This window comes from Vicugna pacos, unplaced genomic scaffold, assembly GCF_048564905.1.
Source record: "Vicugna pacos unplaced genomic scaffold, VicPac4 scaffold_19, whole genome shotgun sequence".
Taxonomy (NCBI): Eukaryota; Metazoa; Chordata; class Mammalia; order Artiodactyla; family Camelidae; genus Vicugna; species Vicugna pacos.
In genome coordinates this window covers 15,677,706-15,702,895 of record NW_027328740.1, presented here as the reverse complement: position 1 = coordinate 15,702,895, position 25,190 = coordinate 15,677,706, and positions in this window count along the sequence as shown.

Here is a 25,190-nt window from a genome sequence, read left to right as displayed (position 1 = left end):
ACTCAGGGAACAGAAGCTAAGGGATACTAATAGAATCCAGGTGCTGCTGTCAGTTTGAGGAACTTCCCCACACTCAGAATACAAGAACACATCTTCGGGTGTGTGCTGGATGTAGGGAAACAGTCAAAGCATCTTTCAGGGGGCACATTTATTCCATGGTTGTGGGTTGTAGGTTAAAAACCCACATCCCATGGATAGGCTCTCGCTTATACCTGGTTTAGAGCCCAACCCCCACTTTCCCCCACTCTCCAGCCTAGGCATGCCATCAGGGAAGACAAGCTAAGGGATTCTTTTAGAACCCAGGCGCTGCTGTCATTTGGAGGAGCCTCCCCACAATCAGGATACCTGAGCACGTCTCCGTGTGTGTGCTGGAGGTGAGGAAAGAGATTCCACACATCTTTATGGGGCACAGGTGTTCCAAGGTTGGGGAAGTAGTTTAAAACCCTCCACTACCCACAGAGATGCACTCGCTAATACTTGGCTTTAGTGCCCATCCCCCACCATCGCTTACTGCTAGGCCTAGGAATACACTTAGGGAAGTCAAGCGAAGGGATTCTGTTACAACCCAGGTGCTGCTGTCGGTTGGAGGAACCTCCCCACACTCAGAACCCCAGAACACTTCTTCCTGTGTGTGCTGGACGTGGGGAAACATAGCACACGCATTTTTCAGGGGTCACAGTAATTCCCAAGTTGTGGGTTGTAGTTTAAACATCTCCACTACCCATGGAGAGGCACACGCTAATACTTAGTTTTAGAGCCCAAATCCCACTTTCAAACACACACTGGCCTAGGCAAACCATCAGGGAAGACAAGCAAAGGGATTCTATTAAAACCAAGACGCTGATGTCAGTTGGAGGAACTCCCCACCCTCAGGATACTGGAACCCAACCTTGTGTGGTGGGGAGATTTGAAGCCCCACTCCACGCAGATGAATGGGTGCTCAGGTGTTTCCCTTTATGGAGAATTCATCTAAATACTTCCTCAGTCCATCGGGGACACTCGCTACTATTTGGCCTCAAAGCCCAACCCCCAGGTTTCTCTCAGAGTCAGTCCTAGGGAAACACTCAGGGATTACAAGCTAAGGGATTCTATTAGAACCCAGCCGCTTCTGTCACCTGAAATTGCCAGCCCACACTCAGGATAGCAGAAAACTTCTTCAAGTGTGTTCTGGTGGTGGGGATACAGAGTCCACGCTTTTTTCAAGGAGCACAGGTATTCCCATGTTGTGGGCTTTTGGTTAATAACCTCCAAATCCCATGGAGAAGCACTCGCTAATACTTGGATTTAGAGCCCAACCCACCCTTTCCCCAGCACTCCGTATCAGGCAACCAAACGGGGTAGACAAGTTAAGCGATTTTATAAGAACCAAGGCCCTGCTCTCAGTTGGAGGAGGCTGCCCACTCTCAGGATAACTGTGCAAGTGTTCGTGTGTGTGCTGGAGGTGTGGAAACAGACTCCACGGATCTTTATGGGGGCACAGGTGTTCCCAGGTTAGGGATGTAGTTTAAACACCTCCACAAACCATAGAGAGGTCATCGCAAATACTTGGTTTTGGAGCCCAAACCACACTTTCCCCCGCACTCCCGCCTAGGCTTTCCATCAGGGAAGACAAGCAAAGGGATTCAATTAGAACCCAGGCGCTGCTGTCAGTTGGAGGAACTTCCCTGCACTCAGAATTCCAGAACACATTCTTAGGTGTGGGAGAGATGTGCAGCCCCACTGCACCCAGATGAATGCAGGAAAAGGTGTTCCCTTTAGGGAGAAGTCCTCTAAGTACTTCCTCAATGGATCAGGGGGCACTCACTGCTACGTGGCCTCCAAGGCCAACCCCCAGCTTTCCCTCATGGCCTGGCCTAAAAGAACACTCAGGGAACAGAAGCTAAGGGATACTATAGAATCCAGGTGCTGCTGTCAGTTTGAGGAACTTCCCCACACTCAGAATACAAGAACACATCTTCGTGTGTGTGCTGGATGAAGGGAAACAGTCAAAGCATCTTTCAGGGGGCACATTTATTCCATGGTTGTGGGTTGTAGGTTAAAAACCCACATCCCATGGATAGGCTCTCGCTTATACCTGGTTTAGAGCCCAACCCCCACTTTCCCCCACTCTCCAGCCTAGGCATGCCATCAGGGAAGACAAGCTAAGGGATTCTTTTAGAACCCAGGCGCTGCTGTCATTTGGAGGAGCCTCCCCACAATCAGGATACCTGAGCACGTCTCCGTGTGTGTGCTGGAGGTGGGGAAAGAGATTCCACGCATCTTTATGGGGCACAGGTGTTCCAAGGTTGGGGAAGTAGTTTAAAACCCTCCACTACCCACAGAGATGCACTCGCTAATACTTGGCTTTAGTGCCCATCCCCCACCATCGCTTACTGCTAGGCCTAGGAATACACTTAGGGAAGTCAAGCGAAGGGATTCTGTTACAACCCAGGTGCTGCTGTCGGTTGGAGGAACCTCCCCACACTCAGAACCCCAGAACACTTCTTCCTGTGTGTGCTGGACGTGGGGAAACATAGCACACGCATTTTTCAGGGGTCACAGTAATTCCCAAGTTGTGGGTTGTAGTTTAAACATCTCCACTACCCATGGAGAGGCACACGCTAATACTTAGTTTTAGATCCCAAATCCCACTTTCAACCACACACTGGCCTAGGCAAACCATCAGGGAAGACAAGCAAAGGGATTCTATTCAAACCAAGAGGCTGATGTCAGTTGGAGGAACTACCCCACCCTCAGGATACTGGAACACAACCTTGTGTGGTGGGGAGATTTGAAGCCCCACTCCACGCAGATGAATGGGTGCTCAGGTGTTTCCCTTTATGGAGAATTCATCTAAATACTTCCTCAGTCCATCGGGGACACTCGCTACTATTTGGCCTCAAAGCCCAACCCCCAGGTTTCTCTCAGAGTCAGTCCTAGGGAAACACTCAGGGATTACAAGCTAAGGGATTCTATTAGAACCCAGCCGCTTCTGTCACCTGAAATTGCCAGCCCACACTCAGGATAGCAGAAAACTTCTTCATGTGTGTTCTGGTGGTGGGGATACAGAGTCCACGCTTTTTTCAAGGAGCACAGGTATTCCCATGTTGTGGGCTTTTGGTTAATAACCTCCAAATCCCATGGAGAAGCACTCGCTAATACTTGGATTTAGAGCCCAACCCACCCTTTCCCCAGCACTCCGTATCAGGCAACCAAACAGGGTAGACAAGTTAAGCGATTTTATAAGAACCAAGGCCCTGCTCTCAGTTGGAGGAGGCTGCCCACTCTCAGGATAACTGTGCAAGTGTTCGTGTGTGTGCTGGAGGTGTGGAAACAGACTCCACGGATCTTTATGGGGGCACAGGTGTTCCCAGGTTAGGGATGTAGTTTAAACACCTCCACAAACCATAGAGAGGTCATCGCAAATACTTGGTTTTGGAGCCCAAACCACACTTTCCCCCGCACTCCCGCCTAGGCTTTCCATCAGGGAAGACAAGCAAAGGGATTCAATTAGAACCCAGGCGCTGCTGTCAGTTGGAGGAACTTCCCTGCACTCAGAATTCCAGAACACATTCTTACGTGTGGGAGAGATGTGCAGCCCCACTGCACCCAGATGAATGCAGGAAAAGGTGTTCCCTTTAGGGAGAAGTCCTCTAAGTACTTCCTCAATGGATCAGGGTGCACTCACAGCTACGTGGCCTCCAAGCCCAACCCCCAGCTTTCCCTCATGGCCTGGCCTAAAAGAACACTCAGGGAACAGAAGCTAAGGGATACTAATAGAATCCAGGTGCTGCTGTCATTTTGAGGAACATCCCCACACTCAGAATACAAGAACACATCTTCGTGTGTGTGCTGGATGTAGGGAAACAGTCAAAGCATATTTCAGGGGGCACATTTATTCCATGGTTGTGGGTTGTAGGTTAAAAACCCACATCCCATGGATAGGCTCTCGCTTATACCTGGTTTAGAGCCCAACCCCCACTTTCCCCCACTCTCCAGCCTAGGCATGCCATCAGGGAAGACAAGCTAAGGGATTCTTTTAGAACCCAGGTGCTGTTGTCATTTGGAGGAGCCTCCCCACAATCAGGATACCTGAGCACGTCTCCGTGTGTGTGCTGGAGGTGGGGAAACAGATTCCACGCATCTGTATGGGGCACAGGTGTTCCAAGGTTGGGGAAGTAGTTTAAAACCCTCCACTACCCACAGAGATGCACTCGCTAATACTTGGCTTTAGAGCCCATCCCCCACCATCGCTTACTGCTAGGCCTAGGAAAACACTTAGGGAAGTCAAGCTAAGGGATTCTATTACAACCCAGGTGCTGCTGTCGGTTGGAGGAACCTCCCCACACTCAGAACCCCAGAACACTTCTTCCTGTGTGTGCTGGACGTGGGGAAACATAGCACACGCATTTTTCAGGGGTCACAGTAATTCCCAAGTTGTGGGTTGTAGTTTAAACATCTCCACTACCCATGGAGAGGCACACGCTAATACTTAGTTTTAGAGCCCAAATCCCACTTTCAAACACACACTGGCCTAGGCAAACCATCAGGGAAGACAAGCAAAGGGATTCTATTAAAACCAAGACGCTGATGTCAGTTGGAGGAACTACCCCACCCTCAGGATACTGGAACCCAACCTTGTGTGGTGGGGAGATTTGTAGCCCCACTCCATGCAGATGAATGGGTGCTCAGGTGTTTCCCTTTATGGAGAATTCATCTAAATACTTCCTCAGTCCATCGGGGACACTCGCTACTATTTGGCCTCAAAGCCCAACCCCCAGGTTTCTCTCAGAGTCAGTCCTAGGGAAACACTCAGGGATTACAAGCTAAGGGATTCTATTAGAACCCAGCCGCTTCTGTCACCTGAAATTGCCAGCCCACACTCAGGATAGCAGTAAACTCCCGTCATGTGTGTTCTGGTGGTGGGGATACAGAGTCCACGCTTTTTTCAAGGAGCACAGGTATTCCCATGTTGTGGGCTTTTGGTTAATAACCTCCAAATCCCATGGAGAAGCACTCGCTAATACTTGGATTTAGAGCCCAACCCACCCTTTCCCCAGCACTCCGTATCAGGCAACCAAACAGGGTAGACAAGTTAAGCGATTTTATAAGAACCAAGGCCCTGCTCTCAGTTGGAGGAGGCTGCCCACTCTCAGGATAACTGTGCAAGTGTTCGTGTGTGTGCTGGAGGTGTGGAAACAGACTCCACGGATCTTTATGGGGGCACAGGTGTTCCCAGGTTAGGGATGTAGTTTAAACACCTCCACAAACCATAGAGAGGTCATCGCAAATACTTGGTTTTGGAGCCCAAACCACACTTTCCCCCGCACTCCCGCCTAGGCTTTCCATCAGGGAAGACAAGCAAAGGGATTCAATTAGAACCCAGGCGCTGCTGTCAGTTGGAGGAACTTCCCTGCACTCAGAATTCCAGAACACATTCTTAGGTGTGGGAGAGATGTGCAGCCCCACTGCACCCAGATGAATGCAGGAAAAGGTGTTCCCTTTAGGGAGAAGTCCTCTAAGTACTTCCTCAATGGATCAGGGGGCACTCACTGCTACGTGGCCTCCAAGCCCAACCCCCAGCTTTCCCTCAAGGCCTGGCCTAAAAGAACACTCAGGGAACAGAAGCTAAGGGATACTAATAGAATCCAGGTGCTGCTGTCAGTTTGAGGAACTTCCCCACACTCAGAATACAAGAACACATCTTCGTGTGTGTGCTGGATGAAGGGAAACAGTCAAAGCATCTTTCAGGGGGCACATTTATTCCATGGTTGTGGGTTGTAGGTTAAAAACCCACATCCCATGGATAGGCTCTCGCTTATACCTGGTTTAGAGCCCAACCCCCACTTTCCCCCACTCTCCAGCCTAGGCATGCCATCAGGGAAGACAAGCTAAGGGATTCTTTTAGAACCCAGGCGCTGCTGTCATTTGGAGGAGCCTCCCCACAATCAGGATACCTGAGCACGTCTCCGTGTGTGTGCTGGAGGTGGGGAAAGAGATTCCACGCATCTTTATGGGGCACAGGTGTTCCAAGGTTGGGGAAGTAGTTTAAAACCCTCCACTACCCACAGAGATGCACTCGCTAATACTTGGCTTTAGTGCCCATCCCCCACCATCGCTTACTGCTAGGCCTAGGAATACACTTATGGAAGTCAAGCGAAGGGATTCTGTTACAACCCAGGTGCTGCTGTCGGTTGGAGGAACCTCCCCACACTCAGAACCCCAGAACACTTCTTCCTGTGTGTGCTGGACGTGGGGAAACATAGCACACGCATTTTTCAGGGGTCACAGTAATTCCCAAGTTGTGGGTTGTAGTTTAAACATCTCCACTACCCATGGAGAGGCACACGCTAATACTTAGTTTTAGATCCCAAATCCCACTTTCAAACACACACTGGCCTAGGCAAACCATCAGGGAAGACAAGCAAAGGGATTCTATTCAAACCAAGACGCTGATGTCAGTTGGAGGAACTCCCCACCCTCAGGATACTGGAACCCAACCTTGTGTGGTGGGGAGATTTGAAGCCCCACTCCACGCAGATGAATGGGTGCTCAGGTGTTTCCCTTTATGGAGAATTCATCTAAATACTTCCTCAGTCCATCGGGGACACTCGCTACTATTTGGCCTCAAAGCCCAACCCCCAGGTTTCTCTCAGAGTCAGTCCTAGGGAAACAGTCAGGGATTACAAGCTAAGGGATTCTATTAGAACCCAGCCGCTTCTGTCACCTGAAATTGCCAGCCCACACTCAGGATAGCAGAAAACTTCTTCAAGTGTGTTCTGGTGGTGGGGATACAGAGTCCACGCTTTTTTCAAGGAGCACAGGTATTCCCATGTTGTGGGCTTTTGGTTAATAACCTCCAAATCCCATGGAGAAGCACTCGCTAATACTTGGATTTAGAGCCCAACCCACCCTTTCCCCAGCACTCCGTATCAGGCAACCAAACAGGGTAGACAAGTTAAGCGATTTTATAAGAACCAAGGCCCTGCTCTCAGTTGGAGGAGGCTGCCCACTCTCAGGATAACTGTGCAAGTGTTCGTGTGTGTGCTGGAGGTGTGGAAACAGACTCCACGGATCTTTATGGGGGCACAGGTGTTCCCAGGTTAGGGATGTAGTTTAAACACCTCCACAAACCATAGAGAGGTCATCGCAAATACTTGGTTTTGGAGCCCAAACCACACTTTCCCCCGCACTCCCGCCTAGGCTTTCCATCAGGGAAGACAAGCAAAGGGATTCAATTAGAACCCAGGCGCTGCTGTCAGTTGGAGGAACTTCCCTGCACTCAGAATTCCAGAACACATTCTTAGGTGTGGGAGAGATGTGCAGCCCCACTGCACCCAGATGAATGCAGGAAAAGGTGTTCCCTTTAGGGAGAAGTCCTCTAAGTACTTCCTCAATGGATCAGGGGGCACTCACTGCTACGTGGCCTCCAAGCCCAACCCCCAGCATTCCCTCATGGCCTGGCCTAAAAGAACACTCAGGGAACAGAAGCTAAGGGATACTAATAGAATCCAGGTGCTGCTGTCAGTTTGAGGAACTTCCCCACACTCAGAATACAAGAACACATCTTCGTGTGTGTGCTGGATGTAGGGAAACAGTCAAAGCATCTTTCAGGGGGCACATTTATTCCATGGTTGTGGGTTGTAAGTTAAAAACCCACATTCCATGGATAGGCTCTCGCTTATACCTGGTTTAGAGCCCAACCCCCACTTTCCCCCACTCTCCAGCCTAGGCATGCCATCAGGGAAGACAAGCTAAGGGATTCTTTTAGAACCCAGGTGCTGCTGTCATTTGGAGGAGCCTCCCCACAATCAGGATACCTGAGCACGTCTCCGTGTGTGTGCTGGAGGTGGGGAAACAGATTCCACGCATCTTTATGGGGCACAGGTGTTCCAAGGTTGGGGAAGTAGTTTAAAACCCTCCACTACCCACAGAGATGCACTCGCTAATACTTGGCTTTAGAGCCCATCCCCCACCATCGCTTACTGCTAGGCCTAGGAAAACACTTAGGGAAGTCAAGCTAAGGGATTCTATTACAACCCAGGTGCTGCTGTCGGTTGGAGGAACCTCCCCACACTCAGAACCCCAGAACACTTCTTCCTGTGTGTGCTGGACGTGGGGAAACATAGCACACGCATTTTTCAGGGGTCACAGTAATTCCCAAGTTGTGGGTTGTAGTTTAAACATCTCCACTACCCATGGAGAGGCACACGCTAATACTTAGTTTTAGATCCCAAATCCCACTTTCAAACACACACTGGCCTAGGCAAACCATCAGGGAAGACAAGCAAAGGGATTCTATTCAAACCAAGACGCTGATGTCAGTTGGAGGAACTCCCCACCCTCAGGATACTGGAACCCAACCTTGTGTGGTGGGGAGATTTGAAGCCCCACTCCACGCAGATGAATGGGTGCTCAGGTGTTTCCCTTTATGGAGAATTCATCTAAATACTTCCTCAGTCCATCGGGGACACTCGCTACTATTTGGCCTCAAAGCCCAACCCCCAGGTTTCTCTCAGAGTCAGTCCTAGGGAAACAGTCAGGGATTACAAGCTAAGGGATTCTATTAGAACCCAGCCGCTTCTGTCACCTGAAATTGCCAGCCCACACTCAGGATAGCAGAAAACTTCTTCAAGTGTGTTCTGGTGGTGGGGATACAGAGTCCACGCTTTTTTCAAGGAGCACAGGTATTCCCATGTTGTGGGCTTTTGGTTAATAACCTCCAAATCCCATGGAGAAGCACTCGCTAATACTTGGATTTAGAGCCCAACCCACCCTTTCCCCAGCACTCCGTATCAGGCAACGAAACAGGGTAGACAAGTTAAGCGATTTTATAAGAACCAAGGCCCTGCTCTCAGTTGGAGGAGGCTGCCCACTCTCAGGATAACTGTGCAAGTGTTCGTGTGTGTGCTGGAGGTGTGGAAACAGACTCCACGGATCTTTATGGGGGCACAGGTGTTCCCAGGTTAGGGATGTAGTTTAAACACCTCCACAAACCATAGAGAGGTCATCGCAAATACTTGGTTTTGGAGCCCAAACCACACTTTCCCCCGCACTCCCGCCTAGGCTTTCCATCAGGGAAGACAAGCAAAGGGATTCAATTAGAACCCAGGCGCTGCTGTCAGTTGGAGGAACTTCCCTGCACTCAGAATTCCAGAACACATTCTTAGGTGTGGGAGAGATGTGCAGCCCCACTGCACCCAGATGAATGCAGGAAAAGGTGTTCCCTTTAGGGAGAAGTCCTCTAAGTACTTCCTCAATGGATCAGGGGGCACTCACTGCTACGTGGCCTCCAAGCCCAACCCCCAGCTTTCCCTCATGGCCTGGCCTAAAAGAACACTCAGGGAACAGAAGCTAAGGGATACTAATAGAATCCAGGTGCTGCTGTCAGTTTGAGGAACTTCCCCACACTCAGAATACAAGAACACATCTTCGTGTGTGTGCTGGATGTAGGGAAACAGTCAAAGCATCTTTCAGGGGGCACATTTATTCCATGGTTGTGGGTTGTAGTTTAAAAACCCACATCCCATGGATAGGCTCTCGCTTATACCTGGTTTAGAGCCCAACCCCCACTTTCCCCCACTCTCCAGCCTAGGCAAGCCATCAGGGAAGACAAGCTAAGGGATTCTTTTAGAACCCAGGCGCTGCTGTCATTTGGAGGAGCCTCCCCACAATCAGGATACCTGAGCACGTCTCCGTGTGTGTGCTGGAGGTGGGGAAACAGATTCCACGCATCTTTATGGGGCACAGGTGTTCCAAGGTTGGGGAAGTAGTTTAAAACCCTCCACTACCCACAGAGATGCACTCGCTAATACTTGGCTTTAGAGCCCATCCCCCACCATCGCTTACTGCTAGGCCTAGGAATACACTTAGGGAAGTCAAGCTAAGGGATTCTATTACAACCCAGGTGCTGCTGTCGGTTGGAGGAACCTCCCCACACTCAGAACCCCAGAACACTTCTTCCTGTGTGTGCTGGACGTGGGGAAACATAGCACACGCATTTTTCAGGGGTCACAGTAATTCCCAAGTTGTGGGTTGTAGTTTAAACATCTCCACTACCCATGGAGAGGCACACGCTAATACTTAGTTTTAGATCCCAAATCCCACTTTCAAACACACACTGGCCTAGGCAAACCATCAGGGAAGACAAGCAAAGGGATTCTATTCAAACCAAGACGCTGATGTCAGTTGGAGGAACTCCCCACCCTCAGGATACTGGAACCCAACCTTGTGTGGTGGGGAGATTTGAAGCCCCACTCCACGCAGATGAATGGTTGCTCAGGTGTTTCCCTTTATGGAGAATTCATCTAAATACTTCCTCAGTCCATCGGGGACACTCGCTACTATTTGGCCTCAAAGCCCAACCCCCAGGTTTCTCTCAGAGTCAGTCCTAGGGAAACACTCAGGGATTACAAGCTAAGGGATTCTATTAGAACCCAGCCGCTTCTGTCACCTGAAATTGCCAGCCCACACTCAGGATAGCAGAAAACTTCTTCAAGTGTGTTCTGGTGGTGGGGATACAGAGTCCACGCTTTTTTCAAGGAGCACAGGTATTCCCATGTTGTGGGCTTTTGGTTAATAACCTCCAAATCCCATGGAGAAGCACTCGCTAATACTTGGATTTAGAGCCCAACCCACCCTTTCCCCAGCACTCCGTATCAGGCAACCAAACAGGGTAGACAAGTTAAGCGATTTTATAAGAACCAAGGCCCTGCTCTCAGTTGGAGGAGGCTGCCCACTCTCAGGATAACTGTGCAAGTGTTCGTGTGTGTGCTGGAGGTGTGGAAACAGACTCCACGGATCTTTATGGGGGCACAGGTGTTCCCAGGTTAGGGATGTAGTTTAAACACCTCCACAAACCATAGAGAGGTCATCGCAAATACTTGGTTTTGGAGCCCAAACCACACTTTCCCCCGCACTCCCGCCTAGGCTTTCCATCAGGGAAGACAAGCAAAGGGATTCAATTAGAACCCAGGCGCTGCTGTCAGTTGGAGGAACTTCCCTGCACTCAGAATTCCAGAACACATTCTTAGGTGTGGGAGAGATGTGCAGCCCCACTGCACCCAGATGAATGCAGGAAAAGGTGTTCCCTTTAGGGAGAAGTCCTCTAAGTACTTCCTCAATGGATCAGGGGGCACTCAATGCTACGTGGCCTCCAAGGCCAACCCCCAGCTTTCCCTCATGGCCTGGCCTAAAAGAACACTCAGGGAACAGAAGCTAAGGGATACTAATAGAATCCAGGTGCTGCTGTCAGTTTGAGGAACTTCCCCACACTCAGAATACAAGAACACATCTTCGTGTGTGTGCTGGATGTAGGGAAACAGTCAAAGCATCTTTCAGGGGGCACATTTATTCCATGGTTGTGGGTTGTAGGTTAAAAACCCACATCCCATGGATAGGCTCTCGCTTATACCTGGTTTAGAGCCCAACCCCCACTTTCCCCCACTCTCCAGCCTAGGCATGCCATCAGGGAAGACAAGCTAAGGGATTCTTTTAGAACCCAGGCGCTGCTGTCATTTGGAGGAGCCTCCCCACAATCAGGATACCTGAGCACGTCTCCGTGTGTGTGCTGGAGGTGGGGAAACAGATTCCACGCATCTTTATGGGGCACAGGTGTTCCAAGGTTGGGGAAGTAGTTTAAAACCCTCCACTACCCACAGAGATGCACTCGCTAATACTTGGCTTTAGTGCCCATCCCCCACCATCGCTTACTGCTAGGCCTAGGAATACACTTAGGGAAGTCAAGCGAAGGGATTCTGTTACAACCCAGGTGCTGCTGTCGGTTGGAGGAACCTCCCCACACTCAGAACCCCAGAACACTTCTTCCTGTGTGTGCTGGACGTGGGGAAACATAGCACACGCATTTTTCAGGGGTCACAGTAATTCCCAAGTTGTGGGTTGTAGTTTAAACATCTCCACTACCCATGGAGAGGCACACGCTAATACTTAGTTTTAGATCCCAAATCCCACTTTCAAACACACACTGGCCTAGGCAAACCATCAGGGAAGACAAGCAAAGGGATTCTATTCAAACCAAGACGCTGATGTCAGTTGGAGGAACTCCCCACCCTCAGGATACTGGAACCCAACCTTGTGTGGTGGGGAGATTTGAAGCCCCACTCCACGCAGATGAATGGGTGCTCAGGTGTTTCCCTTTATGGAGAATTCATCTAAATACTTCCTCAGTCCATCGGGGACACTCGCTACTATTTGGCCTCAAAGCCCAACCCCCAGGTTTCTCTCAGAGTCAGTCCTAGGGAAACACTCAGGGATTACAAGCTAAGGGATTCTATTAGAACCCAGCCGCTTCTGTCACCTGAAATTGCCAGCCCACACTCAGGATAGCAGAAAACTTCTTCAAGTGTGTTCTGGTGGTGGGGATACAGAGTCCACGCTTTTTTCAAGGAGCACAGATATTCCCATGTTGTGGGCTTTTGGTTAATAACCTCCAAATCCCATGGAGAAGCACTCGCTAATACTTGGATTTAGAGCCCAACCCACCCTTTCCCCAGCACTCCGTATCAGGCAACCAAACAGGGTAGACAAGTTAAGCGATTTTATAAGAACCAAGGCCCTGCTCTCAGTTGGAGGAGGCTGCCCACTCTCAGGATAACTGTGCAAGTGTTCGTGTGTGTGCTGGAGGTGTGGAAACAGACTCCACGGATCTTTATGGGGGCACAGGTGTTCCCAGGTTAGGGATGTAGTTTAAACACCTCCACAAACCATAGAGAGGTCATCGCAAATACTTGGTTTTGGAGCCCAAACCACACTTTCCCCCGCACTCCCGCCTAGGCTTTCCATCAGGGAAGACAAGCAAAGGGATTCAATTAGAACCCAGGCGCTGCTGTCAGTTGGAGGAACTTCCCTGCACTCAGAATTCCAGAACACATTCTTAGGTGTGGGAGAGATGTGCAGCCCCACTGCACCCAGATGAATGCAGGAAAAGGTGTTCCCTTTAGGGAGAAGTCCTCTAAGTACTTCCTCAATGGATCAGGGGGCACTCACTGCTACGTGGCCTCCAAGGCCAACCCCCAGCTTTCCCTCATGGCCTGGCCTAAAAGAACACTCAGGGAACAGAAGCTAAGGGATACTAATAGAATCCAGGTGCTGCTGTCAGTTTGAGGAACTTCCCCACACTCAGAATACAAGAACACATCTTCGTGTGTGTGCTGGATGTAGGGAAACAGTCAAAGCATCTTTCAGGGGGCACATTTATTCCATGGTTGTGGGTTGTAGGTTAAAAACCCACATCCCATGGATAGGCTCTCGCTTATACCAGGTTTAGAGCCCAACCCCCACTTTCCCCCACTCTCCAGCCTAGGCATGCCATCAGGGAAGACAAGCTAAGGGATTCTTTTAGAACCCAGGTGCTGCTGTCATTTGGAGGAGCCTCCCCACAATCAGGATACCTGAGCACGTCTCCGTGTGTGTGCTGGAGGTGGGGAAAGAGATTCCACGCATCTTTATGGGGCACAGGTGTTCCAAGGTTGGGGAAGTAGTTTAAAACCCTCCACTACCCACAGAGATGCACTCGCTAATACTTGGCTTTAGTGCCCATACCCCACCATCGCTTACTGCTAGGCCTAGGAATACACTTAGGGAAGTCAAGCGAAGGGATTCTGTTACAACCCAGGTGCTGCTGTCGGTTGGAGGAACCTCCCCACACTCAGAACCCCAGAACACTTCTTCCTGTGTGTGCTGGACGTGGGGAAACATAGCACACGCATTTTTCAGGGGTCACAGTAATTCCCAAGTTGTGGGTTGTAGTTTAAACATCTCCACTACCCATGGAGAGGCACACGCTAATACTTAGTTTTAGATCCCAAATCCCACTTTCAACCACACACTGGCCTAGGCAAACCATCAGGGAAGACAAGCAAAGGGATTCTATTCAAACCAAGACGCTGATGTCAGTTGGAGGAACTACCCCACCCTCAGGATACTGGAACCCAACCTTGTGTGGTGGGGAGATTTGAAGCCCCACTCCACGCAGATGAATGGGTGCTCAGGTGTTTCCCTTTATGGAGAATTCATCTAAATACTTCCTCAGTCCATCGGGGACACTCGCTACTATTTGGCCTCAAAGCCCAACCCCCAGGTTTCTCTCAGAGTCAGTCCTAGGGAAACACTCAGGGATTACAAGCTAAGGGATTCTATTAGAACCCAGCCGCTTCTGTCACCTGAAATTGCCAGCCCACACTCAGGATAGCAGAAAACTTCTTCATGTGTGTTCTGGTGGTGGGGATACAGAGTCCACGCTTTTTTCAAGGAGCACAGGTATTCCCATGTTGTGGGCTTTTGGTTAATAACCTCCAAATCCCATGGAGAAGCACTCGCTAATACTTGGATTTAGAGCCCAACCCACCCTTTCCCCAGCACTCCGTATCAGGCAACCAAACAGGGTAGACAAGTTAAGCGATTTTATAAGAACCAAGGCCCTGCTCTCAGTTGGAGGAGGCTGCCCACTCTCAGGATAACTGTGCAAGTGTTCGTGTGTGTGCTGGAGGTGTGGAAACAGACTCCACGGATCTTTATGGGGGCACAGGTGTTCCCAGGTTAGGGATGTAGTTTAAACACCTCCACAAACCATAGAGAGGTCATCGCAAATACTTGGTTTTGGAGCCCAAACCACACTTTCCCCCGCACTCCCGCCTAGGCTTTCCATCAGGGAAGACAAGCAAAGGGATTCAATTAGAACCCAGGCGCTGCTGTCAGTTGGAGGAACTTCCCTGCACTCAGAATTCCAGAACACATTCTTAGGTGTGGGAGAGATGTGCAGCCCCACTGCACCCAGATGAATGCAGGAAAAGGTGTTCCCTTTAGGGAGAAGTCCTCTAAGTACTTCCTCAATGGATCAGGGGGCACTCACTGCTACGTGGCCTCCAAGCCCAACCCCCAGCTTTCCCTCATGGCCTGGCCTAAAAGAACACTCAGGGAACAGAAGCTAAGGGATACTAATAGAATCCAGGTGCTGCTGTCAGTTTGAGGAACTTCCCCACACTCAGAATACAAGAACACATCTTCGTGTGTGTGCTGGATGTAGGGAAACAGTCAAAGCATCTTTCAGGGGGCACATTTATTCCATGGTTGTGGGTTGTAGGTTAAAAACCCACATCCCATGGATAGGCTCTCGCTTATACCTGGTTTAGAGCCCAACCCCCACTTTCCCCCACTCTCCAGCCTAGGCATGCCATCAGGGAAGACAAGCAAAGGGATTCTTTTAGCACCCAGGTGCTGCTGTCATTTGGAGGAGCCTCCCCACAATCAGGATACCTGAGGACGTCTCTGTGTGTGTGCTGGAGGTTGGGAAACAGATTCCACGCATCTGTATGGGGCACAGGTGTTCCAAGGTTGGGGAAGTAGTTTAAAACCCTCCACTACCCACAGAGATGCACTCGCTAATACTTGGCTTTAGAGCCCATCCCCCACCATCGCTTACTGCTAGGCCTAGGAAAACACTTAGGGAAGTCAAGCTAAGGGATTCTATTACAACCCAGGTGCTGCTGTCGGTTGGAGGAACCTCCCCACACTCAGAACCCCAGAACACTTCTTCCTGTGTGTGCTGGACGTGGGGAAACATAGCACACGCATTTTTCAGGGGTCACAGTAATTCCCAAGTTGTGGGTTGTAGTTTAAACATCTCCACTACCCATGGAGAGGCACACGCTAATACTTAGTTTTAGATCCCAAATCCCACTTTCAAACACACACTGGCCTAGGCAAACCATCAGGGAAGACAAGCAAAGGGATTCTATTAAAACCAAGACGCTGATGTCAGTTGGAGGAACTACCCCACCCTCAGGATACTGGAACCCAACCTTGTGTGGTGGGGAGATTTGAAGCCCCACTCCACGCAGATGAATGGGTGCTCAGGTGTTTCCCTTTATGGAGAATTCATCTAAATACTTCCTCAGTCCATCGGGGACACTCGCTACTATTTGGCCTCAAAGCCCAACCCCCAGGTTTCTCTCAGAGTCAGTCCTAGGGAAACACTCAGGGATTACAAGCTAAGGGATTCTATTAGAACCCAGCCGCTTCTGTCACCTGAAATTGCCAGCCCACACTCAGGATAGCAGTAAACTCCCGTCATGTGTGTTCTGGTGGTGGGGATACAGAGTCCACGCTTTTTTCAAGGAGCACAGGTATTCCCATGTTGTGGGCTTTTGGTTAATAACCTCCAAATCCCATGGAGAAGCACTCGCTAATACTTGGATTTAGAGCCCAACCCACCCTTTCCCCAGCACTCCGTATCAGGCAACCAAACAGGGTAGACAAGTTAAGCGATTTTATAAGAACCAAGGCCCTGCTCTCAGTTGGAGGAGGCTGCCCACTCTCAGGATAACTGTGCAAGTGTTCGTGTGTGTGCTGGAGGTGTGGAAACAGACTCCACGGATCTTTATGGGGGCACAGGTGTTCCCAGGTTAGGGATGTAGTTTAAACACCTCCACAAACCATAGAGAGGTCATCGCAAATACTTGGTTTTGGAGCCCAAACCACACTTTCCCCCGCACTCCCGCCTAGGCTTTCCATCAGGGAAGACAAGCAAAGGGATTCAATTAGAACCCAGGCGCTGCTGTCAGTTGGAGGAACTTCCCTGCACTCAGAATTCCAGAACACATTCTTAGGTGTGGGAGAGATGTGCAGCCCCACTGCACCCAGATGAATGCAGGAAAAGGTGTTCCCTTTAGGGAGAAGTCCTCTAAGTACTTCCTCAATGGATCAGGGGGCACTCACTGCTACGTGGCCTCCAAGCCCAACCCCCAGCTTTCCCTCATGGCCTGGCCTAAAAGAACACTCAGGGAACAGAAGCTAAGGGATACTAATAGAATCCAGGTGCTGCTGTCAGTTTGAGGAACTTCCCCACACTCAGAATACAAGAACACATCTTCGTGTGTGTGCTGGATGTAGGGAAACAGTCAAAGCATCTTTCAGGGGGCACATTTATTCCATGGTTGTGGGTTGTAGGTTAAAAACCCACATCCCATGGATAGGCTCTCGCTTATACCAGGTTTAGAGCCCAACCCCCACTTTCCCCCACTCTCCAGCCTAGGCAAACCATCAGGGAAGACAAGCAAAGGGATTCTATTCAAACCAAGACGCTGATGTCAGTTGGAGGAACTCCCCACCCTCAGGATACTGGAACCCAACCTTGTGTGGTGGGGAGATTTGAAGCCCCACTCCACGCAGATGAATGGGTGCTCTGGTGTTTCCCTTTATGGAGAATTCATCTAAATACTTCCTCAGTCCATCGGGGACACTCGCTACTATTTGGCCTCAAAGCCCAACCCCCAGGTTTCTCTCAGAGTCAGTCCTAGGGAAACACTCAGGGATTACAAGCTAAGGGATTCTATTAGAACCCAGCCGCTTCTGTCACCTGAAATTGCCAGCCCACACTCAGGATAGCAGAAAACTTCTTCAAGTGTGTTCTGGTGGTGGGGATACAGAGTCCACGCTTTTTTCAAGGAGCACAGGTATTCCCATGTTGTGGGCTTTTGGTTAATAACCTCCAAATCCCATGGAGAAGCACTCGCTAATACTTGGATTTAGAGCCCAACCCACCCTTTCCCCAGCACTCCGTATCAGGCAACCAAACAGGGTAGACAAGTTAAGCGATTTTATAAGAACCAAGGCCCTGCTCTCAGTTGGAGGAGGCTGCCCACTCTCAGGATAACTGTGCAAGTGTTCGTGTGTGTGCTGGAGGTGTGGAAACAGACTCCACGGATCTTTATGGGGGCACAGGTGTTCCCAGGTTAGGGATGTAGTTTAAACACCTCCACAAACCATAGAGAGGTCATCGCAAATACTTGGTTTTGGAGCCCAAACCACACTTTCCCCCGCACTCCCGCCTAGGCTTTCCATCAGGGAAGACAAGCAAAGGGATTCAATTAGAACCCAGGCGCTGCTGTCAGTTGGAGGAACTTCCCTGCACTCAGAATTCCAGAACACATTCTTAGGTGTGGGAGAGATGTGCAGCCCCACTGCACCCAGATGAATGCAGGAAAAGGTGTTCCCTTTAGGGAGAAGTCCTCTAAGTACTTCCTCAATGGATCAGGGGGCACTCACTGCTACGTGGCCTCCAAGGCCAACCCCCAGCTTTCCCTCATGGCCTGGCCTAAAAGAACACTCAGGGAACAGAAGCTAAGGGATACTAATAGAATCCAGGTGCTGCTGTCAGTTTGAGGAACTTCCCCACACTCAGAATACAAGAACACATCTTCGTGTGTGTGCTGGATGTAGGGAAACAGTCAAAGCATCTTTCAGGGGGCACATTTATTCCATGGTTGTGGGTTGTAGGTTAAAAACCCACATCCCATGGATAGGCTCTCGCTTATACCAGGTTTAGAGCCCAACCCCCACTTTCCCCCACTCTCCAGCCTAGGCATGCCATCAGGGAAGACAAGCTAAGGGATTCTTTTAGAACCCAGGTGCTGCTGTCATTTGGAGGAGCCTCCCCACAATCAGGATACCTGAGCACGTCTCCGTGTGTGTGCTGGAGGTGGGGAAAGAGATTCCACGCATCTTTATGGGGCACAGGTGTTCCAAGGTTGGGGAAGTAGTTTAAAACCCTCCACTACCCACAGAGATGCACTCGCTAATACTTGGCTTTAGTGCCCATCCCCCACCATCGCTTACTGCTAGGCCTAGGAATACACTTAGGGAAGTCAAGCGAAGGGATTCTGTTACAACCCAGGTGCTGCTGTCGGTTGGAGGAACCTCCCCACACTCAGAACCCCAGAACACTTCTTCCTGTGTGTGCTGGACGTGGGGAAACATAGCACACGCATTTTTCAGGGGTCACAGTAATTCCCAAGTTGTGGGTTGTAGTTTAAACATCTCCACTACCCATGGAGAGGCACACGCTAATACTTAGTTTTAGATCCCAAATCCCACTTTCAACCACACACTGGCCTAGGCAAACCATCAGGGAAGACAAGCAAAGGGATTCTATTCAAACCAAGACGCTGATGTCAGTTGGAGGAACTACCCCACCCTCAGGATACTGGAACCCAACCTTGTGTGGTGGGGAGATTTGAAGCCCCACTCCACGCAGATGAATGGGTGCTCAGGTGTTTCCCTTTATGGAGAATTCATCTAAATACTTCCTCAGTCCATCGGGGACACTCGCTACTATTTGGCCTCAAAGCCCAACCCCCAGGTTTCTCTCAGAGTCAGTCCTAGGGAAACACTCAGGGATTACAAGCTAAGGGATTCTATTAGAACCCAGCCGCTTCTGTCACCTGAAATTGCCAGCCCACACTCAGGATAGCAGAAAACTTCTTCATGTGTGTTCTGGTGGTGGGGATACAGAGTCCACGCTTTTTTCAAGGAGCACAGGTATTCCCATGTTGTGGGCTTTTGGTTAATAACCTCCAAATCCCATGGAGAAGCACTCGCTAATACTTGGATTTAGAGCCCAACCCACCCTTTCCCCAGCACTCCGTATCAGGCAACCAAACAGGGTAGACAAGTTAAGCGATTTTATAAGAACCAAGGCCCTGCTCTCAGTTGGAGGAGGCTGCCCACTCTCAGGATAACTGTGCAAGTGTTCGTGTGTGTGCTGGAGGTGTGGAAACAGACTCCACGGATCTTTATGGGGGCACAGGTGTTCCCAGGTTAGGGATGTAGTTTAAACACCTCCACAAACCATAGAGAGGTCATCGCAAATACTTGGTTTTGGAGCCCAAACCACACTTTCCCCCGCACTCCCGCCTAGGCTTTCCATCAGGGAAGACAAGCAAAGGGATTCAATTAGAACCCAGGCGCTGCTGTCAGTTGGAGGAACTTCCCTGCACTCAGAATTCCAGAACACATTCTTAGGTGTGGGAGAGATGTGCAGCCCCACTGCACCCAGATGAATGCAGGAAAAGGTGTTCCCTTTAGGGAGAAGTCCTCTAAGTACTTCCTCAATGGATCAGGGTGCACTCACAGCTACGTGGCCTCCAAGCCCAACCCCCAGCTTTCCCTCATGGCCTGGCCTAAAAGAACACTCAGGGAACAGAAGCTAAGGGATACTAATAGAATCCAGGTGCTGCTGTCAGTTTGAGGAACTTCCCCACACTCAGAATACAAGAACACATCTTCGTGTGTGTGCTGGATGTAGGGAAACAGTCAAAGCATCTTTCAGGGGGCACATTTATTCCATGGTTGTGGGTTGTAGGTTAAAAACCCACATCCCATGGATAGGCTCTCGCTTATACCTGGTTTAGAGCCCAACCCCCACTTTCCCCCACTCTCCAGCCTAGGCATGCCATCAGGGAAGACAAGCTAAGGGATTCTTTTAGAACCCAGGTGCTGCTGTCATTTGGAGGAGCCTCCCCACAATCAGGATACCTGAGGACGTCTCTGTGTGTGTGCTGGAGGTGGGGAAACAGATTCCACGCATCTGTATGGGGCACAGGTGTTCCAAGGTTGGGGAAGTAGTTTAAAACCCTCCACTACCCACAGAGATGCACTCGCTAATACTTGGCTTTAGAGCCCATCCCCCACCATCGCTTACTGCTAGGCCTAGGAAAACACTTAGGGAAGTCAAGCTAAGGGATTCTATTACAACCCAGGTGCTGCTGTCGGTTGGAGGAACCTCCCCACACTCAGAACCCCAGAACACTTCTTCCTGTGTGTGCTGGACGTGGGGAAACATAGCACACGCATTTTTCAGGGGTCACAGTAATTCCCAAGTTGTGGGTTGTAGTTTAAACATCTCCACTACCCATGGAGAGGCACACGCTAATACTTAGTTTTAGATCCCAAATCCCACTTTCAAACACACACTGGCCTAGGCAAACCATCAGGGAAGACAAGCAAAGGGATTCTATTAAAACCAAGACGCTGATGTCAGTTGGAGGAACTACCCCACCCTCAGGATACTGGAACCCAACCTTGTGTGGTGGGGAGATTTGAAGCCCCACTCCACGCAGATGAATGGGTGCTCAGGTGTTTCCCTTTATGGAGAATTCATCTAAATACTTCCTCAGTCCATCGGGGACACTCGCTACTATTTGGCCTCAAAGCCCAACCCCCAGGTTTCTCTCAGAGTCAGTCCTAGGGAAACACTCAGGGATTACAAGCTAAGGGATTCTATTAGAACCCAGCCGCTTCTGTCACCTGAAATTGCCAGCCCACACTCAGGATAGCAGTAAACTCCCGTCATGTGTGTTCTGGTGGTGGGGATACAGAGTCCACGCTTTTTTCAAGGAGCACAGGTATTCCCATGTTGTGGGCTTTTGGTTAATAACCTCCAAATCCCATGGAGAAGCACTCGCTAATACTTGGATTTAGAGCCCAACCCACCCTTTCCCCAGCACTCCGTATCAGGCAACCAAACAGGGTAGACAAGTTAAGCGATTTTATAAGAACCAAGGCCCTGCTCTCAGTTGGAGGAGGCTGCCCACTCTCAGGATAACTGTGCAAGTGTTCGTGTGTGTGCTGGAGGTGTGGAAACAGACTCCACGGATCTTTATGGGGGCACAGGTGTTCCCAGGTTAGGGATGTAGTTTAAACACCTCCACAAACCATAGAGAGGTCATCGCAAATACTTGGTTTTGGAGCCCAAACCACACTTTCCCCCGCACTCCCGCCTAGGCTTTCCATCAGGGAAGACAAGCAAAGGGATTCAATTAGAACCCAGGCGCTGCTGTCAGTTGGAGGAACTTCCCTGCACTCAGAATTCCAGAACACATTCTTAGGTGTGGGAGAGATGTGCAGCCCCACTGCACCCAGATGAATGCAGGAAAAGGTGTTCCCTTTAGGGAGAAGTCCTCTAAGTACTTCCTCAATGGATCAGGGGGCACTCACTGCTACGTGGCCTCCAAGCCCAACCCCCAGCTTTCCCTCATGGCCTGGCCTAAAAGAACACTCAGGGAACAGAAGCTAAGGGATACTAATAGAATCCAGGTGCTGCTGTCAGTTTGAGGAACTTCCCCACACTCAGAATACAAGAACACATCTTCGTGTGTGTGCTGGATGTAGGGAAACAGTCAAAGCATCTTTCAGGGGGCACATTTATTCCATGGTTGTGGGTTGTAGGTTAAAAACCCACATCCCATGGATAGGCTCTCGCTTATACCAGGTTTAGAGCCCAACCCCCACTTTCCCCCACTCTCCAGCCTAGGCATGCCATCAGGGAAGACAAGCTAAGGGATTCTGTTACAACCCAGGTGCTGCTGTCTGTTGGAGGAACCTCCCCACACTCAGAACCCCAGAACACTTCTTCCTGTGTGTGCTGGACGTGGGGAAACATAGCACACGCATTTTTCAGGGGTCACAGTAATTCCCAAGTTGTGGGTTGTAGTTTAAACATCTCCACTACCCATGGAGAGGCACACGCTAATACTTAGTTTTAGATCCCAAATCCCACTTTCAACCACACACTGGCCTAGGCAAACCATCAGGGAAGACAAGCAAAGGGATTCTATTCAAACCAAGACGCTGATGTCAGTTGGAGGAACTCCCCACCCTCAGGATACTGGAACCCAACCTTGTGTGGTGGGGAGATTTGAAGCCCCACTCCACGCAGATGAATGGGTGCTCAGGTGTTTCCCTTTATGGAGAATTCATCTAAATACTTCCTCAGTCCATCGGGGACACTCGCTACTATTTGGCCTCAAAGCCCAACCCCCAGGTTTCTCTCAGAGTCAGTCCTAGGGAAACACTCAGGGATTACAAGCTAAGGGATTCTATTAGAACCCAGCCGCTTCTGTCACCTGAAATTGCCAGCCCACACTCAGGATAGCAGAAAACTTCTTCAAGTGTGTTCTGGTGGTGGGGATACAGAGTCCACGCTTTTTTCAAGGAGCACAGGTATTCCCATGTTGTGGGCTTTTGGTTAATAACCTCCAAATCCCATGGAGAAGCACTCGCTAATACTTGGATTTAGAGCCCAACCCACCCTTTCCCCAGCACTCCGTATCAGGCAACCAAACAGGGTAGACAAGTTAAGCGATTTTATAAGAACCAAGGCCCTGCTCTCAGTTGGAGGAGGCTGCCCACTCTCAGGATAACTGTGCAAGTGTTCGTGTGTGTGCTGGAGGTGTGGAAACAGACTCCACGGATCTTTATGGGGGCACAGGTGTTCCCAGGTTAGGGATGTAGTTTAAACACCTCCACAAACCATAGAGAGGTCATCGCAAATACTTGGTTTTGGAGCCCAAACCACACTTTCCCCCGCACTCCCGCCTAGGCTTTCCATCAGGGAAGACAAGCAAAGGGATTCAATTAGAACCCAGGCGCTGCTGTCAGTTGGAGGAACTTCCCTGCACTCAGAATTCCAGAACACATTCTTAGGTGTGGGAGAGATGTGCAGCCCCACTGCACCCAGATGAATGCAGGAAAAGGTGTTCCCTTTAGGGAGAAGTCCTCTAAGTACTTCCTCAATGGATCAGGGGGCACTCACTGCTACGTGGCCTCCAAGGCCAACCCCCAGCTTTCCCTCATGGCCTGGCCTAAAAGAACACTCAGGGAACAGAAGCTAAGGGATACTAATAGAATCCAGGTGCTGCTGTCAGTTTGAGGAACTTCCCCACACTCAGAATACAAGAACACATCTTCGTGTGTGTGCTGGATGTAGGGAAACAGTCAAAGCATCTTTCAGGGGGCACATTTATTCCATGGTTGTGGGTTGTAGGTTAAAAACCCACATCCCATGGATAGGCTCTCGCTTATACCAGGTTTAGAGCCCAACCCCCACTTTCCCCCACTCTCCAGCCTAGGCATGCCATCAGGGAAGACAAGCTAAGGGATTCTTTTAGAACCCAGGTGCTGCTGTCATTTGGAGGAGCCTCCCCACAATCAGGATACCTGAGCACGTCTCCGTGTGTGTGCTGGAGGTGGGGAAAGAGATTCCACGCATCTTTATGGGGCACAGGTGTTCCAAGGTTGGGGAAGTAGTTTAAAACCCTCCACTACCCACAGAGATGCACTCGCTAATACTTGGCTTTAGTGCCCATCCCCCACCATCGCTTACTGCTAGGCCTAGGAATACACTTAGGGAAGTCAAGCGAAGGGATTCTGTTACAACCCAGGTGCTGCTGTCGGTTGGAGGAACCTCCCCACACTCAGAACCCCAGAACACTTCTTCCTGTGTGTGCTGGACGTGGGGAAACATAGCACACGCATTTTTCAGGGGTCACAGTAATTCCCAAGTTGTGGGTTGTAGTTTAAACATCTCCACTACCCATGGAGAGGCACACGCTAATACTTAGTTTTAGATCCCAAATCCCACTTTCAACAACACACTGGCCTAGGCAAACCATCAGGGAAGACAAGCAAAGGGATTCTATTCAAACCAAGACGCTGATGTCAGTTGGAGGAACTACCCCACCCTCAGGATACTGGAACCCAACCTTGTGTGGTGGGGAGATTTGAAGCCCCACTCCACGCAGATGAATGGGTGCTCAGGTGTTTCCCTTTATGGAGAATTCATCTAAATACTTCCTCAGTCCATCGGGGACACTCGCTACTATTTGGCCTCAAAGCCCAACCCCCAGGTTTCTCTCAGAGTCAGTCCTAGGGAAACACTCAGGGATTACAAGCTAAGGGATTCTATTAGAACCCAGCCGCTTCTGTCACCTGAAATTGCCAGCCCACACTCAGGATAGCAGAAAACTTCTTCATGTGTGTTCTGGTGGTGGGGATACAGAGTCCACGCTTTTTTCAAGGAGCACAGGTATTCCCATGTTGTGGGCTTTTGGTTAATAACCTCCAAATCCCATGGAGAAGCACTCGCTAATACTTGGATTTAGAGCCCAACCCACCCTTTCCCCAGCACTCCGTATCAGGCAACCAAACAGGGTAGACAAGTTAAGCGATTTTATAAGAACCAAGGCCCTGCTCTCAGTTGGAGGAGGCTGCCCACTCTCAGGATAACTGTGCAAGTGTTCGTGTGTGTGCTGGAGGTGTGGAAACAGACTCCACGGATCTTTATGGGGGCACAGGTGTTCCCAGGTTAGGGATGTAGTTTAAACACCTCCACAAACCATAGAGAGGTCATCGCAAATACTTGGTTTTGGAGCCCAAACCACACTTTCCCCCGCACTCCCGCCTAGGCTTTCCATCAGGGAAGACAAGCAAAGGGATTCAATTAGAACCCAGGCGCTGCTGTCAGTTGGAGGAACTTCCCTGCACTCAGAATTCCAGAACACATTCTTAGGTGTGGGAGAGATGTGCAGCCCCACTGCACCCAGATGAATGCAGGAAAAGGTGTTCCCTTTAGGGAG